At 40.9% G+C, this 14,776-nt stretch overlaps 1 pseudogene; it reads left to right on the forward strand.

Moving 5' to 3' along the window:
• Positions 1-1,645: 1,645 nt before the first annotated feature.
• On the forward strand, positions 1,646-14,396 carry LOC115975437 (annotated as a pseudogene).
• The last annotated feature ends 380 nt before the right edge of the window (positions 14,397-14,776 follow it).

Genomic DNA, 14,776 nt, shown 5'->3' on the forward strand with positions numbered 1-14,776 from the left:
GCAAAGTCACGGCAGCAATAGCTTAGAACTTTCAAGTGAAATGATTAAATTAGAAAAAAATGTGGTAACTTTTTGACTTTCAGTCCCCTGACCACGGTAATGGTCACTGCCATGGGCTCCATCTTTCCTTTCGAGTTTCGACCAATTGCAGATGAAACATGGGACACATCTCTCAACTTATTTTCTTCCCCACTGCCACATTCAGAAATTTATGTATGAATGATCGTATGCGTTTGGATACGCGTTTCTCCGGCTGTCCATGAGACCTACCACTTTTTTGACCAGCAAAATAAACGGTGGACAGTGCTTTTTAGTGGGTTCCATGCATTGATCACGGGACCCATAAATCTCTTTTTTCAACAAAACTTTTATTAAAAATTGGTCTCATGATACTATTCACACATTTAAAAATTATTTTGCTATAGTGTTTTCAGTTTTCAGTTTTCAACAAAATAAGCGATATCCAAACGGACCCTAAACTATGAACATGGTCATTGGTGCCATTGTCATCAAGCCATGCTTATATATTGTCTTAGATGCGCATCTCTGCTGTATTTAAATATGAATGTCTTTTGGCCAACATTGAATTAGTCAAAGACCACTTTAAACTCTGTTGATGTAGGATAGATTATAGTGTTTAATTTTTGTTGTTTGTTAACTTTTAAAATTTTGATGTAATTTTTAGGATTTTTGTTTGTAGCTTACTATGTTTCTTCATTTTAGGTGTTTTTAATATTGTCTTAAATAAATTAGGATCTTGTTATGGTATGGTGTAATCTCTTTTAGAGTATTTAAACTTGTGAATCAAGTTTTATTAAACTTTTTAATTGATCTCAAGTCTAAAAACGATTATTCTTTAATCAAAATTCTCTTTTAAGAGTTTCTCTTTCTCTAGAATTTAACTAACACGTTATGAGTCGAAAGAAGCATTCCCAAAATCCCATTTGTTTCCCAATAATAGGACAAAAGCACAATTTAGGTCCTGAACATCCCTCCCCCCCACCCCTCCACCCCCCCCCCCAAAAAAAAAAAAAAATTGGCTTCCTTACACATCCCCTAAAATACAATTCTGCTATATATAGTGTTTCTTACGATTGGGAGACCACAATTCGATTCCTATGATTGTTCTAAAATAGGTCAAGATACAATGTTAAAGGTTATAAAAGATTTGAGTGTGTATTCCATATTACCAATTGATTTTGAGTGTAGAAGGTGGGCTATCCATCTTTTCTTAAGCTGTAGAATTGTCGTCTCTTTTTAAAAAAGTTTTTTGTACCTTAAGAGTAACACGGTTACCCTAAGGCATGTTCTTAAAAATTGATTAACTAAAAAAAAAAAAATAAAAAAAAAAAAAAACTTCTTATATACTAAAATAGAGTAAGTAAATATGAATGCTCCTATATATGTTTAAAGCGCGTTATATTTCTCTATGAACTTTGACCGTTGTGCTCCAGTCTACAGTCTACACTTTTTTTGAACCAGCAATAAACGCGTCCAGCTGCGTCATTGCCCCAAGCCGCAAGGATTCCAGTCTACACTCTGTATAAGAATTTTTTCACAAAATTTTTCAGTATGAATTGTCTACGTCAGCTTTAAATACTATAAAATAACTATGGTCTTGCCTTGCCCAAATCCATCACTAGTTTTGAGCTTTCAATCATGGGTTCGCCAGTCTTGTTCCTTCTACTCTCCTTGGCATTTTCTTTCCCACTTTCATCTTCAGCAGTTATCATCAGTAAAGGCACATCCTTATCAGTAGAGAAACCAGATATTCTAACGTCGCCAAATGGCGACTTCTCTGCTGGCTTTTATTCCGTGGGTGATAATGCCTATTGCTTTGCCATATGGTTTAGCAACTCACGCACCGTAGTTTGGATGGCAAACCGTGACCAGCCAGTAAATGGAAAGCGCTCAAAGCTCTCCCTCCTCAATACTGGCAATCTCATCCTAACTGATGCCACTAAGTCAAATGTCACCGTTTGGGCCACAAACACTGTCTCACGCTCCTCAGTCCAATTATTTCTCAACGACAACGGTAATCTTGTTCTACGTAACAAGGAACGTGTTTTGTGGCAAAGCTTTGACGTCCCTACAGATACCCTTCTTCCTGAACAACGACTCACTAGAAACGCAAAACTTGTCTCTTCAAGAAGCCAGACCAACATTTCCTCTGGTTTCTATGAGCTTCCCTTCGACAACGATAGCTTTCTTTATAGCGTTTATAATAGTCCAGATGTTTCTGGTATTAATCAGTATTATTCAGGGCTTGGGTATTACAATAGTAGAACACCTGTCTTTAATTCCTTAGGGAATTTTAGTTCATCCGATGATTTAATAATTGCGGACTATGGAGCAGTGCTTCCTAGAAGATTGACACTTGATTGCGATGGTAATATTCGATTGTACAGTTGGGAAGAGGAGGGGCAAGCTTGGGTTGTTTCATGGCAAGCCATTCAGACACCTTGCGTGATTCCTGGTGTTTGTGGGGCCAACAGTTTGTGCAATTATGTTATTGGTTCCGGCAGGAAATGTTCTTGCCCACCAGGTTACAAGATGAAAAATCGTAGCGATTGGGCTGATGGCTGTGAACCCGAAGTTGATCTCTCTTGCGACGAATGTGAATCGGACTTTGTGCTTTTATCCCATGTTGACTTTTACGGGTATGATTTTATATCCTTCTATAATTACACCTTTGATGAATGTAGGGATCAATGTTTGGCAGCATGTGATTGCAAAGCGTTCCAATACAACTATAACAATTGTTATCTGAAGACACGATTGCTGAATGGATATCGTTCGCCAGATTTATGGGGAGATATCTATTTGAAACTTCCAAAAAGCAAAATCTTGTCCGGAGACAATCCTCTACAAGAATCCAGTTTAATTTGCTCAAGTGGTATTACACTACAAAGCGGTCAAGATAGGACAGTGAAATTCATGCTCTGGTTTACTAGTGGAGTGGGTGCACTTGAAATCATCTCTTTCTTTGTGGTGTGGTGTCTCTTCATCAAAACCCAGAAAAGTTTAGGTGTTGACAAGCAAGGACATGATCATGCTGCCATTGGATTTAGAAAATTTACATATACTGAACTAAAGAAGGCCACTGTAGAGAGGGAAAATTCCCGACCTATCACAAGCTGACACGTCACATTACCAAGTCCACAAAATACAGCCAATTACAGAACACCATGTATTGCTGCTAGGTTTTGCTATCACTATTCAGAAGCCAACAGAAATTTGCCAAGTGTCATGCAAGAGCCAATCACGCATCAGCGCACATGTAAGCGATGACTCAAGCAGCCTCGCACGTGTAAGCGATGACTCAAGCAGCCTCGCACGTGTAAGCGATGACTCAAGCAACCTCGCACGTGTAAGCGATGACTTAAGCGGACCAATCAAGCTGTGACATGTGTCACCAATCAAGCTCCGCCACGTGTCGCTCACCCACCCCAAAACTCCTATAAATAGAAGCCTTCCTGAGACATTTAGAGGACCAGGATTCAGAGGACCAGAATTCAGAAGTGAAAAAGCTCTGCTGGAATCAAGCTCTAAAGCCTCCAGGAACTTCAAGAACTTCAACCCCAAAATCGGAGAACATTCGAAGCAGAATCATCCAAGCCATCTGCCTAGATCCTAAAGTTTGCGGGAATCAAGCTCAAAGGTCCGAAAACATCAACAAATCATAAATCAGTGAAGCTCTACGGATTCAAGCCTCTAAAGCCCCGAAGAACTTCCACCACAAATCTTCAAATACAAAGAACATTCGAAGCAGAATCATCCAAACTATCTGCCTAGATCTCAAAGTTCACTGGAATCAAGCTCAAAAGCCTCCAGAAACCTCAAATAACCACAAATCAGTGAAGCTCCACGGATTCAAGCCTCTAATGCCCCGGAGAACTTCCACCACAAATCTTCGAAGACGAAGAACACACGAAGAACACAAAGAACGTGAAGAACAAAGGATTTCTAACAAGCTCATAGCCAGAGATTCATTATAATTCTGTTCCAAAGATCTTCGATCCATCCCTCAACCAAATTGAAGGATATCTTGTGTTTAAATCAAAATCACATCACTACAAATCCAATCAACAAGTCTTTTAAGGAGATCGAATCAGAGGATAACTCTTTTGTAATCACAGAGAATTGTACCACACAATCATCAATACAAATTCGCATTTGTGAAACTATTTCACTTGTTCGACTTATTTCGAAACGAGAAATTTAGTCACCTCTACACCCAACTGTAGCTTCTTGGCCTTTTGATGCATGGGGGCTTGATGCAATAGGACCATTACCAAAGTCATCCGGTGGCCACTTGTACATCTTGGCCGCAACTGACTACTTCTCGAAATGAGCGGAAGCTGTACCCCTTAGGGAAGTGAAGAAAGAAACGGTGGTCAATTTCATTCGAACTCACTTGATCTATCGGTATGGTGTCCCTCGGTATATCATAACTGATAATGACAAACCATTCTACAATAGGCTGATGACAGAGCTATGTGAGAAGTTTGAATTTAAGCAATACAACTCCTCCATGTACAATGCCCCGGCGAATGGACTAGCTGAAGCGTTTAACAAAACACTTGGCAGTTTGTTGAAAAAAGTGGTATCCAAGACAAAGCGAGACTGGCATGAAAGAATCGGAGAAGCGTTATGGGCATATCGAACAACGTTTCGAACGCCTACTCAAGCAACGCCATATTCTCTTGTCTACGGAGTTGAAGCCGTCCTTCCTTTGGAACGCCAAATCCCATCATTACGGATTGCCATTCAAGAAGGATTGACTGGAGAAGAAAATGCCAAGCTCAGGTTGCAAGAATTAGAGGCACTTGATGAAAAAAGACTCGAGGCCCAACAACGCCTTGAATGCTATCAAGCTCGTCTTTCAAGCGCATTCAATAAAAGAGTCAAACCACGATCATTCCAAGTTGGTGACTTAGTCCTCGCCGTTCGAAGACCTATCATCACAACTCATCGTACAGGCAATAAGTTCACTTCAAAATGGGATGGACCTTATGTTGTGCAAGAAGTCTACACCAATGGAGCTTACAAGTTGATTGATAATGATGGTGTTAGGATCGGCCCCATCAATGGGAAGTTCCTCAAACGCTTCTATGCTTGAAAATCAAGGATTGCTCCTCGGTAAGAGCTTAAACTACCCACTGTAGCGCTGCAAGAGTACATGATGTCTTCCCATTACCCTTCAAAGCGTACCAATAAAGAGAAATTAATCTCACTTCATGACAACAATTGCGAGTGTGGCGTAGCGGTTGGACGCCCGTGTCACCCTTGAGGCCATCTCGGGTTCGATCAGTGGTGATACCCACTATTACACACTGCGCCCCCCTTTTTGCAAAAAAAACACATAAGAAAAAAAAAATTATAATTTTAAAAAAAAAAAACAAAAATCATTTGAACTACGTGATGACTTGATCCCTCTCAAGGGTACGTAGGCAACTTAGTATCTTTTGCTAAGTTCAGTCTCGAAAAAAAAATCATTTGAACTACGTGATGACTTGATCCCTCTCAAGGGTACGTAGGCAACTTAGTATCCTTTGCTGAGTTCAGTCACGCACTAAAAAAAAATGAATGAAGGAACAGAAAATAAAGTCTTCTTTATTGATTGATGAAAGGAAAATAGTACAAGAAGAAAGCATGTTGACATATATGAAGGGAATTAAAACGAAAGAAATTATGACATCCATTTCAAATCTTTCAAGCTAGAACGATTATCTTCCAGAAGGACTCGTATCTTCTCTAAAGCCTCTATATCCTGGTCTTCAAGAACGGGGGCAAATTTGACTTCTTCAAGTTGTTCTTCTAAGTCTTGCACAATATTGTCTTGTTCAACTTGATGAGTCTCAATTTGAGAAAGCGATTGCTCTAGTTGGACGAGCTCGGTTTTCAGGTCAACCATCCTCAATTTAACAGCATCAAGTTCGGTCTTCAAAGATGCTTTCTTCTGCGATGCTTCAGAAAGGAGGAATTCAACTTCAGTCTGGCGTTGAGATAAGATAACAGGACTTGGTCGTTTGTTCAGAGATTCCTTCATCTTCAAATAGTCTGCGATACCCTCACAATATTTGTCAACATTCTCACGCAAGTGTTGAGGGTCCACTCCAAAACTTTCAACCCCACTATAAATTTCATGTACTTCAGCTTGTGGGAGGATGGTGTCTACAGAAAGATTCGAAAGCCTATTTAGAAGAACATCTCCTAGCATAGAAGCCCCTTTCCTACGCACGGAAGAAATATGCGCCTTGGCTTGAAACACAGAGACTTCCGGAGGTTTAGTCGGTTGCAGGGATGGGAGAGGTGCCCTTTCTGTCTCAATCGGAAATTTGGACGACGTACCAACATCAGCAAACTTACACCTCCTGAGATCTGAACTCTTCGCAGATGGTTTTGAAATAGAAGACTCACTGTTTGCAAAAAGATGCGCATGATTAATAGAATTCTCTGGATCAACACCCTCCATTGGACTCTTCGAATGTCTCCAATTGGAGCCTAGGTCATTACACACCTCCTCTTCAGAAATTTTAATGGCATCTCTAACTGGTACAACAAATGGACTTTTGGTGCCTTGACTGCAAGTGACTTCGTTATGTTGAGATGAGTCCTTTGAATGATTACCATCTTCAAGACGACGTCGTGCAAACTTTGACAAAGGCTGTGGAATGTATAGGTCTTGTAGTTCCCTCTTTCCCCTCTGAGGTTTGTTAGATGTTACTAACTTAACAGGGAAAGAGGCAATGTCAGCAAGAAGATCTGTTCCTTTGGTAAAATCATTTCCGCAAACCCTTTCCCACCATTGTTTGTAGCTATGTCTGACTCGACTTACGAAGTCGGTGGCAAAAGCTGAAATGAGTATCTTAGAATCTGTGTTGCATCGAGTGAAGGATTGGTAGAATTGGCATAGGTCTTTTAAAGAACCTGTATGAATTTCTTCCTTCAAATCACCTGGAATGTCTTGATGAAATCCAAAACGCCGACTGAATCTGTGAGGACTATATGGCTCTACAATGTGTTGATCTTCACATCGAAGTGACAAGTACCCCGAGCGAAGGCTCATAAAGTAGTCAAAATTCTGAATGGATAAACGATCATTATCAATAAAAGTCTGGTCGTAGTTTTTCTTGAAAGCAGTTCGGTGCCAAAGAAAGTTGGTGGCGTTTCGTATGTGCTTACGTGCAGAGAATTCATTGAACGGAGAGGCATAGCCCACACCAGAATATTTAGTCATCAAAGCATCAGATGGTTTATCATGGGTAAGGCGATTGCTTCGGAAGAAATGACCTACCCAGGCATAAACGTAGTGGATGGCAAAACTAGCTCCAGACTTGCTCGGGGTAGGAGAGGAAGAAATAGTGTTAAGTCCACGATAAATGCTAGCCAATACTGGGGAAGCAAGGCCGAATGAACGACCATTAGCTATGGAACTAGCAATCTTGAAAGTGCCTGGACGAATACTGTTCTGATCCTTGATAGGAAAGACAAATATGCACAGCCAACAGGAAAGAAGCGCCGATAAGTAGGTCTCCTCCTTTAAATCACCTTCAACTTGAAGATCCGCAAAGACCCCGTGTTCTTTATCAAGCCATGGTCCATGCTCCTTTATCTCACCTAAAGGATTCTGACTACACTTGGGAATGGTTGTCCATCTCGCTGGTTTTCTAGGAGCTGGGTACTTGTTATTTCCTCTGTACCAAAAAGTAATCCAGTCGCGAACACTTACTTTCCCTTGTCTCTTCAACCGGTTTTGAAGATGATGATACGCTAGGAATAGGTAGCGACAGCTGTACGGCAGATAAGGTCGTCCTTGGTCATTGATTCCATCCAGCTCTTGCGCATTGGGTACTACTTCATCATAAAATGCACCGGTGCAAGGAAGTCCACCGAGAACGAAGAGATCCCATGGGGTGATGGAAATTTCCCCAACTGAGGTATGGAGGGTATTGGTTGACGAACTCCAACACTCACAAAATGCTTTCATAAGATTCTCATCATAATCATATGTGAACAAAGAAGCAAAGATAGCACTGTAGAGGTGGGTTACATCAAGGAGGTGTTTACACCGACTGAGCACATCTTCTAGCCAATCCCAATAAAGGGAGAAGTAGGAAAACCCTCCATTCACGCTAAAGGAAAAATCCCAATCCGCACGTTTTGCAATTATCTCTCGCCCTAAAGTGTTATACGGCTTTGATCTAGCAACATTTTTATGGTGTGAAGCAAGAAGGATAGTTGTTTCCAAGTTAGAGCCGCCATCAGAAGGGACGATCTGTGACCATTTCGACAAATGGAGAGGATAAGAGTTACGACCCCATTTTTCTGAAAATCTTCCAATTATGGGTGGACGAACAATCAAAGTCGTAGCCTTCGCATCCTTGCCATCTTTCTTCCTATAAATAAACAAAGCTGATTCTTCGCCAATCTTCGAATCTTTAAAAAAGAGCGTCATGATAGCTGTGTAAAAAAAAAAAAAAAAAAAATTATTATTATTATTATCAAATAATAGAAAATGAATAAATAAATAAATAAATAAATAAAAAAAGAAAAAGAAAGAGGGCGTGCATGGTTTCTCCATAGTATTATGTATTCTTGTTTTTAGAGGTTATGTCTGCACAAGTTAGTGCATGCCTGAGTGGCTTTATATAGAGATCCACAGAAGCTTCTTGCTTTACGGAGCCAACTGCCACCAACTCCTTGAGATCAGCAGAGACACTCAGTAGTTACTCTGCAACCACTCCCTGCCTGGATTGTCAAGCGTTGTCAGAACGGCAAACGCCAATGTAGACCAAGGTGGCAACAAATCCAACAATGGCTGCGGTCTCCCACTCCAAATTTCTACAATTTCTGACAAGGTTTCACAAAAAAAATCAACCCACATAAATCCTCTAAAGACTTTGGTATACAAAACTCAGAGAAAAAAAAAAAAAATAAATAAATAAATAAACTTCAGCAACGGAGCCAACTGCCACCAACTCCTTGAGATCAGCAGAGACACTCAGTAGTTACTCTGCAACTACTCCCTGCCTGGATTGTCAAGCGTTGTCAGAACGGCAAGCACCAATGTAGACCAAGGTGGCAACAAATCCAACAATGGCTGCGGTCTCCCACTCCAAATTTCTACAATTTCTGACAAGGTTTCACAAAAAAATCAACCCACAGAAATCTTCTAAGGACTTTGATGAACAAAACCCAGGAAGATCTTCAGCAGCGGAGCTGCCACGCACCGCCACGAGCAGCCACAAACTCCTAAACGTTCCGCGAAGTTCCTCGTTCAAATCTGCACGAATCTGAGAAAATTTTCACAAAATGGGTGCCACCACTAGATTCATCGGCCCACGATCTACAAAACCCAAAAATTTCAAGCCCAGAAACGGCCGCATCCGCCTCCATACGCCGCCACAAACTCACGACGACCCGCGGCTTAATCCCTCGAATCTGTGCAAATCTGTCCATAATTTTGGAAATCTGACTGAACCATGGTCTTTTACGGCTTTAGATCAACAAAGCCCAAAAATTTCAGGCCCAAAAGCCCAAGCACGCGCCGCCACGCGCCGCCAAAAGATTCGGCGGCGCGGCCATCAGTCTCACGCGCCGATTAGGACCGCCAGAGATCGCACGTGCCGCACGTGACCTATGACATCATGGATGACGTCATCCTTCGCACGTGCCACACGTACCAGCACTGTGACGTCATGAATGACGTCATCCGCTGCTGACCCGTTTGCCCAGATCCGACCCAGACCGACCCAGACCGACCCGGAAATCTGACCCGGTCCGAACCGCCTTAAAAAAAAAAAAAAATGAGAGAGAAAATGCTTTGACCAAGCAGACTTTTGACCTTGACCAGAAAATTAAAATTTTCAAAACGGACTTGTCCCACTCGATTTTTCGAGTACATTCCGATTTTGGGACCCGTTTCTTCATTCGAAGTTCAGAAATTGTGCAAATGTCCAATTTCCAAAAAATTGACTTTTGTGCAAATATTGACCAGAAAATCAAAAATTTCAAAACGGACTTGTCCCACTCGATTTTTCGAGTACATTCCGATTTTGGGACCCGTTTCTTCATTCGAAGTTCAGAAATTGTGCAAATGTCCAATTTCCAAAAAAATTGACTTTTGTGCAAATATTGACCAGAAAATCAAAAATTTCAAAACGGACCTGTCCCACTCAATTTTTCAAGTACATTCCGATTTTGGGACCCGTTTCTTCATTCGGAGCTCAGAAATTGTGCAAACGTCCAATTTCCAAAAAGTTGACTTTTGTGCAAATGTTGACCAAATGTCAAAAAATTTTGAGATGGACCTATCTTGCTCCATTTTTCGAGTACATTCCGATTTTGGAGTCCGTTCCGTCATTGGAGACTTGAAAATTGCAAAAAAATGACTCAATTCCAAGTGTTCAAAACTTAGGTCCTCAAGAACAAAATTTGAGATTCATCCATTTAATTGGGATCCCCGCAGGGTTATTCTCCAGATTTCATCAAGGCTTGCCTTTCAAAGTACAAATAAATTCTCACAAGTGTGTCTTAAAATTACACTAGGTCATTAATTCAATCTGCTATTCCCGTTCGGTGCCTACCAGTCTCCAAACTTACCATTCCCGTTCGGTGCCTACCATTCCCACCTACCGTTCCCACCTACCATTTCCACCTACCGTTCTCACCTACCATTCTCACCAAAAATTCTCAACTACCATTCTTAACTACCTACCTACCATTCTTCATCTCTCTACTATAAATAGGAGGGCCGGGTTCATCAAAAACTCATCCAAAAAAAAAAACACTGAATCACGAAATGAAGATTTGCCTCTTTCAGATTTTCAAATCCTCCTTTTCACAACCATTTCTCACTATGATCTTATCATTCTCAACACCTAGCAACCGATTTTGCTTCATAATCGGTTTGAGATCAACCCTCCCATGGTTCGGTCGAAACCCTATTTACAACATCATTGCAGTTTTGAGATCCAAACAAACTTTATTTCTCCACTTAACGACCACCTTTGTCCATAAAATTACTCGTAACAAGGTCTGCATTGCGGTTCCATGTTTCCTTGGACTTGGTTGGCCAGGAAATCCAAGTCCAGCAGAAGCACCTGTTCCTAACCTCAGGGCTCCTGTAGTCTCTTTCCAATTGCTTGGTCTTCCAGCAGAGGCAGTGGTTCGGAACAAACAGCAACTTGTCTGGTTTCCAAACTAGGTTCACAAGTTAGCTCCATCTTTCATTTTTTCTATGCTTTTCCAACAAATGGCAGTAAATGAAGATGGTAAAAAAGTGTTGGGGTATCCTACAAATTGTTTTCCATCAACACTTAAAACAACCTCCAAGGTGCCAGCTCATCAAAATTCAGCCTTTGGTGCCGGTAAATGGTCATCAAAGCCTTATTCCATGTCCCCACTACTACGGGACCTAAAGGTCATCGTTGCTGGTACCTCAAAATTTATTTTCTGAAATTACTCCAACTTAAAATCAGCTTGAAGAATTTCAGAAGGTACTCTTCTGAAATTACTTCAACATAACATCCGTTGGCATGGTCCCATCACACAGGCACATTCGGTTACTTGCTGCCAGACCCCATGCAACACACAGTCAGTCCCATATTCAAAGTTGTACTTCCCATAAACATCTACACCAGAAGGGTCCCAGCATACAGGGCTAGCACCATGGTGGTGTATGCTTTTGCTCATTTGCTTTGCTTCATCTCCATCTTCTTCGTTGCCACTACCAGCATACCCAGAATACATAAGCTTCTGAAATTACTTCAACTTAACTTGAGTGATACAATTATGCAGGCGCATTCAACCACTTTCCCACCTGTCCTCGTTGTAATCTAAAGCGTGATCTTCTGAAATAACTTCGCCAGAAGTTCTTAAGAACACGAGGTTAGTTCCATGACCCTGCATGCTGTATCCAGCTACCATTCTCTCATCTTCCCCATCTTCAACATCTTGTGATCGCCGCCAACGATCCAAAATGCTCTTCTGAAAGTACTTCAACTTAATCTCTGCTAAGAAGGCTCCATCACGCAAGTACGTTCAAATACTTGCAGACCTTTTTCCGGTCTCATCAAAGCCTTTCATATGGGTGGGTCTACTCTTCGGAAATTATCTCATCCTTCTGAAAGCTCCACCACCTTCAACAACTCCACCACCTTCAACAGCTCCACTACCTTCAACTACTTCACTTAAATAGTCAAGCACCAAAAATCCATTTTTTTCGAAACTCATTCCCACACCACACTCTGAAACTGTGTGCGTGAACGAGTCTCGAGGGGGCATTTGTAGAGAGGGAAAATTCCCGACTTATCACAAGCTGACACGTCACATTACCAAGTCCACAAAATACAGCCAATTACAGAACACCATGTATTGCTGCTAGGTTTTGCTATCACTATTCAGAAGCCAACAGAAATTTGCCAAGTGTCATGCAAGAGCCAATCACGCATCAGTGCACATGTAAGCGATGACTCAAGCAGCCTCGCACGTGTAAGCGATGACTCAAGCAGCCTCGCACGTGTAAGCGATGACTCAAGCAACCTCGCACGTGTAAGCGATGACTTAAGCGGACCAATCAAGCTGTGACATGTGTCACCAATCAAGCTCCGCCACGTGTCGCTCACCCACCCCAAAACTCCTATAAATAGAAGCCTTCCTGAGACATTTAGAGGACCAGGATTCAGAGGACCAGAATTCAGAAGTGAAAAAGCTCTGCTGGAATCAAGCTCTAAAGCCTCCAGGAACTTCAAGAACTTCAACCCCAAAATCGGAGAACATTCGAAGCAGAATCATCCAAGCCATCTGCCTAGATCCTAAAGTTTGCGGGAATCAAGCTCAAAGGTCCGAAAACATCAACAAATCATAAATCAGTGAAGCTCTACGGATTCAAGCCTCTAAAGCCCCGAAGAACTTCCACCACAAATCTTCAAATACAAAGAACATTCGAAGCAGAATCATCCAAACTATCTGCCTAGATCTCAAAGTTCACTGGAATCAAGCTCAAAAGCCTCCAGAAACCTCAAATAACCACAAATTAGTGAAGCTCCACGGATTCAAGCCTCTAAAGCCCCGGAGAACTTCCACCACAAATCTTCGAAGACGAAGAACACACGAAGAACACAAAGAACGTGAAGAACAAAGGATTTCTAACAAGCTCATAGCCAGAGATTCATTGTAATTCTGTTCCAAAGATCTTTGATCCATCCCTCAACCAAATTGAAGGATATCTTGTGTTTAAATCAAAATCACATCACTACAAATCCAATCAACAAGTCTTTTAAGGAGATCGAATCAGAGGATAACTCTTTTGTAATCACAGAGAATTGTACCACACAATCATCAATACAAATTCGCATTTGTGAAACTATTTCACTTGTTCGACTTATTTCGAAACGAGAAATTTAGTCGCTTACAGCCACAAAGTGTTTTACTGAGGAGATTGGAAGAGGTGCGGGGGGCATTGTATACAAAGGTGTGTTGTCTGATAAGCGAGTTGCAGCAATCAAGCATCTAAATGAAGTCAACCAAGAAGGTGAATTTCTATCAGAAGTAAGCATCATTGGAAGGATTAATCACATGAACTTAATAGAGATGTGGGGGTATTGCGCAGAGGGAAAACACAAGCTTTTGGTGTATGAGTACATGGAGCATGGTTCTTTAGCAAATAACTTCTCAACCAAGGCACTTGATTGGGAGAAAAGGTTCAAAATAGCAATGGGCATTGCAAAAGGTCTAGCTTATTTGCATGAAAATTGTTTAGACTGGATTTTACATTGTGATGTAAAGCCTCAAAATATACTTTTAGACTCGACTTATCAACCAAAGGTGGCAGATTTTGGCTTGTCAAAGATACAAAATAGAAGCGTCCTTAAGAATTCAAGCTTTTCAAGGATGAGAGGAACCCGAGGTTACATGGCTCCAGACTGGGTTTTCAATATGCCCATCACCTCCAAAGTGGATGTTTATAGTTATGGGATTGTGGTGTTGGAAATGGTGACCGGAAAGGGTCCGTCAAGGAATGTCCATGCTATAAATGATGGTGGGGAAGCTGAGCACAAAATGTTGGTTACATGGGTGAGGGAAAAATGAAGAAAGTGGCTGCAAACACCTCCTCGCTTGAAGAGATCATTGATCCAATGTTAGAAGGTAAATATGACATGGTAAAGATGAAAGCTTTGTTTCAGGTTTCTCTACAATGCGTAGAAGAAGACAAAGATGCAAGACCTACCATGAGCCAAGTAGTTGAAATGCTCATACGCCAAGAAAAAGATTCAGTCGCATGTCCTAATTAATATGATATGTCTAGTGACTACAAAATTTCATTCATAAAGCAAGCATAGTTGTGAAGTCGGTGCCCAATAAATTGGAGTCTCTCCTATAGTCCTATACATTGGGCTAGCATTCAACATGCATTTGATGAGAAATATGTGTGTGTGTGTGTTTTTCCTAATTTGTTTAACTTTTTTGTTAGCTTGCATCTTCCTTGCAACAACATGATTCAATAAAATCTTTGACTTAATTCTCAGAAAAATAAATAAAAATAAAGTTCCTAGTTAATTTATTAGATAATATTCTTTTGCATCCTTTCCGAAAGTTTAAAATTTCAATAATATGATAAAAATTTTGGGTAAAATATATTTTTGATCTCTAAAGTTGTACATATTGGTAGTTTTAGTCCCTGAAATATAAAGTGGTCACTTTTAATCCTTAACAAACTTCAAATTGTCAATTTTAGTCCCTAAAAAAATTTTAAAGTGATCAATCTTGG

This window comes from Quercus lobata, chromosome 2 (assembly GCF_001633185.2).
Source record: "Quercus lobata isolate SW786 chromosome 2, ValleyOak3.0 Primary Assembly, whole genome shotgun sequence".
Taxonomy (NCBI): domain Eukaryota; kingdom Viridiplantae; phylum Streptophyta; class Magnoliopsida; order Fagales; family Fagaceae; genus Quercus; species Quercus lobata.